Source organism: Pygoscelis adeliae, unplaced genomic scaffold, assembly GCF_000699105.1.
Source record: "Pygoscelis adeliae isolate BGI_AS28 unplaced genomic scaffold, ASM69910v1 Scaffold172, whole genome shotgun sequence".
Lineage (NCBI taxonomy): Eukaryota > Metazoa > Chordata > Aves > Sphenisciformes > Spheniscidae > Pygoscelis > Pygoscelis adeliae.
Window position 1 is genome coordinate 7,164,781 of NW_008824338.1, and position 4,176 is coordinate 7,168,956.

Genomic DNA, 4,176 nt, shown 5'->3' on the forward strand with positions numbered 1-4,176 from the left:
CAAAGTGGGGGCGGGGTGGAGGGGAGGCTCCCGCGGGGGCGGTCGGAGGGCTCGTGCTGCCGGCGGCGGGGCTCCCGGGGCAGGCTGGCGAGGGCCGCGGCGTCCGAGGGTGGGATTGCCAGGGGTCTGCGGGCAGGGCGGGTCAGAGCCATATTTCAGGGGTTTCATCCTTAGCCTTACCTGCAGAGGGGGAGAACATCCTGTGATGCTGCTGTCTTGTCCGTCCAGGCTCGCAGAGGCAGCTGGGTTTAGGCATGAACCTCAGGAGAGGAGGGGTGAGAGGGACCAGCTGTGGCAGGGCCAGCTGGACTAGATTGTTTGGGTTGTGAAAGCGTGCAGTGGTACCTCTGCATACCCCTGACACTGGTGAAAGCAACCCACAGGAAGGAGCCAGGTTGTGTCCATCTCTGGATGTACAGACAACCGTAATTCAGCTTTGCTGATTTTGGTCTCTAGATAGGAACATCCTCACATAGCCACTCCTGCATGAGGGGATGGCACAGAGTCCAATGGATCAGGTCACTGCAGATTTATTTTTGGCATATAGCACAAGTGCTTTGTGAACATTTAACGAATGGGCTAAATGTGTTACCAGGATTCAGTGCCACTCAAAAATAGCCTCCAGAACACCTGGCCCATAAAAGCCATGTGTGACTTTCATGTTCTATTTCTAGAAACAGTTTGTGATTATGGTTGGTCAGCAGCTGCAGTCCCTCATGTCTCCAGTAGGTCTGCTGGTACATCAGTATGCACCTGAGATTAAGGTCAGAAAACTCTACTGGTAAAGATGAAAGACTGCCATTTCATGTGGTTGAAGAGCTCAACAGTAAGTAGTGTCAAAATTCAATTGCCCGGTATTCTTACATGGGTGTGGAAGCTTCTCCAGTTCACCAAACTCTGTTCAGCACTTTGAGAAAGGTGCAACTGCAAGTATTAGCTCGGCAAATGTAGCACGAGACTGAACAAGCAGTGCTAATAGCCTCCCTTAAGTCTTGCAGGAATCATCATGCCTGGAGTTCTTGGATGTAGCTCTCAGGAGGATGCAGAAGTCAAGCCACGTGGGGTTGAGTGTTGTGGCAAATCCCCAGTTTTCTACAGCTAGTGCATCTTCTGGCAGTCAGACGGGTTGGAAATGCAACAACATATTGGTGTGGCCCTGAAATACTCATTTGTGTAAGCCCTTCATCTCCCACAGGAATTTGCACAGGCAAGATCTGTGTTAATCTGGAGCCTGAGCTAAAAGACTCCTGGACAGTTTCTGCGAGGTGATAGGCCTATCACGTGCTAAGCACACAGATGGGGAAGAAGGACTTTTTACAGTCTTGTCTACTAACAGCTATAGTAAAATATAAATTAGTTGGACATCGACTGGTTTAGTTCACACCATTTCCTGATTTAGACCACATTTTTGGCAAGTGGAGTGCAATACATAAACTTTGCAGAAGCTGTTTCTGTTTGTCCAACTTCTGTTGCAGGATTTCAGAACCTATTTATGTTACGGCTTAACAATTATTATTCTCAAAAGTATTGAATTGTTTAAACTAAAGATTATGCTACTGGTTGCCTGGTAGTTCTTTGTAATTTCTAAAAAGCAGTCCTGGCTATATGTCTTTTATACATATATGTAGAGGTTGTCCTGGTTTCGGCTGGGATAGAGTTAATTTTCTTCCTAGTAGCTGGTATAGTGCTGTGTTTTGCATTTAGGATGAGAATAATGTTAATAACACACTGATGTTTTAGTTGTTGCTGAGCAGTGCTTACACTAAGTCAAGGCTCATACTGCCCTGCCAGCGAGGAGGCTGGAGGTGCACGAGAAGCTGGGAGGGGACACAGCCAGGACAGCTGACCCAAACTGGCCAAAGGGGTTATTTCATACCATATGATGTCATGCTGAACAAAAAAACTGGGGGGAGCTGGTCGGGGGGCAAGGCTGCTGCTCAGGAACTGGCTGGGCATCGGTCAGCGGGTGGTGACCAATTGCATTGTGCATCACTTGTTTTGTATATTCTTTTATCATTATTATTATTTTCCCTTTTCTGTTCTGTTAAATTGTCTTTATCTCAACCCAACCTTTTTTCTGATTCTCTCCCCCATCCCACTGTGGGGGGGGAGTGAGCAAACGGCTGTGTGGTGTTTAGCTGCTTGTCGGGTTAAACTACAACAGAGGTCTATCCTGCGTTACAGGTATTTAATCTATGCATGAAGCACTTGTTGAAAGAAAGACAGAGAAATGCATTCTTCCCAGCATCTGCTGCCCATTAATTCATTAAAAGAAAATTTTCTTCTTTCAAAAGGTGGTTCACTCAGGAATTACCCTGTTCTATACTATAGGGATTCCCAGGCTGTCACATCTGCACCACTATCAAGCCATATACAACAGCATACTATAAAATTTTACACGGCATTTCACAGAGCTGGGCTCTTCCATCACTGCTGATCATATCTAGAACATAAAATTAGGGAATCTCTTGCCTCTTACATTCAGAGCTTGATTACAAGTCTGTTGAAGCCTATGAGAGTCTTTTCAAGAATTTCAGTATATTCGAGGACATGCCCTCAGCGCATAAAGATTCATGGAATATTTTATAAAGCCCACTGCTAAATTGTCTTCACTGGGGAAGAAGTTTAGGAGGGAGCAGAACGTAAAGTTTGCGGTTTTAGTATAGATCTGCCTCATATCTGGTTAGCTCTGTTCATGTCGTGTCTTGAGTTGCTTTATCCAAACAAAAATAAAACTAGATTCCAGTTTTATAATAGTCTTAATTTAAAGACGGTTTACGATGATTGGAAAGTCAGGCTCACTGATATTAAGGTTCCTGAGTAGGCAACATAATTTCAGTATTGTTCTTCAAGGAGTGGTTTTGGAAAGATCCATACTTCTCAAATGCTTCAATTAACCAAAGTTTAAGAAGAAATTCAAGATTATATTATCAATTTATACATCCGTCTGTCAACTAAGATCTCACAAAAGCTTATATTTGGGTGCAAAGGTTTTACTGCCTTCGAGCTAACAGTATCAACTGCCTGATAAGCAGAGCACTTCTGCTAATATTTGGAAAATAAAGCTTGACTGCTGGGCTTATCCTCTATCACTGAAGCAAACCGAAAGATTCTCCAGGCTCTCATTGACTTAACTGGGAATTAAATCCGAACCTGTGCCAAAAGTAAAATGCAAGTAATTCCCCAACATTAAAATAGTGAAAGTGCATTGTTAGTGGAGGTGTTGAGTTGTGTGGTTTTTATCACTTAAATGTCATAATTGTAGGTTATTGGGACGAGCAGTTTTGCCACCACCACAAATCAAAGGCACCATCGAAAAACATCAGTGAAGTTTGCACTCACTGAATCTTACCTGCTGTGGGGGAGAAAAGATCTGTGAGTAGTGTTTAAGAATTACATAGATCCAGTTTTTGCTTTGCCCAGTGCCTTGGTCACCAGTGTAGTGCACTGCTCAGTTTTCGGAGACTCCACAATGACAAAGAATGAACTGTAACCGTTGAGCAGCGTGTAATTGAGGAAAGTTTGGGAATGATGTTGTAGTCACGAAAGGTGCTAATTTTAGGTTACAGTTGTTAACACATTTTCATGATCGATTGCATAAAAGCAGACTCTACCTGCCTCATTAATAAACAATTTGTAATGTGCAGGGAAGGGTAGACTGAGCAGTAGTGTCTGCCTTTGCATTCAGAAGGCTCTTTTAAAAGGCTAATGTAAAGGGGTGCTTAAATAAAATGAATTTGCTGCATGCAAAAGATTTCTTACTAGGCTGACCAAATTCTTGTCAACCTAATGAGAGGCTGAAAATCTGTTTGCAAAGCCAGTCCTGTTGCAAATGTTGCTGCACAGGAAAATAATTGCACCTTTTATCATGAAAATGTGAGCTCCAGAGTTCAGGGAAACAGTGCACAATTTTGCAGAAGGGAACACAGAGGTCATTTTGTGTGCATGCTCATTAAGGAAAGGAATTGCACCGGAATGTGGGAGGGTAGAAAGTAAGAATTCGAAGCTCCTATGTCTGCAAGAAAACAGGGCAGCACGTATGCCACAGTGACTTACGATGTACAGACACCTTACTGAAATGAATCTACAAATGTTAAGGATGAAAATTAGTTTTACTGAAGATCACAGTCACTAGAAGTTGTCTGTCAGCTCTCCCCATACAGATTAGTCAGCTAT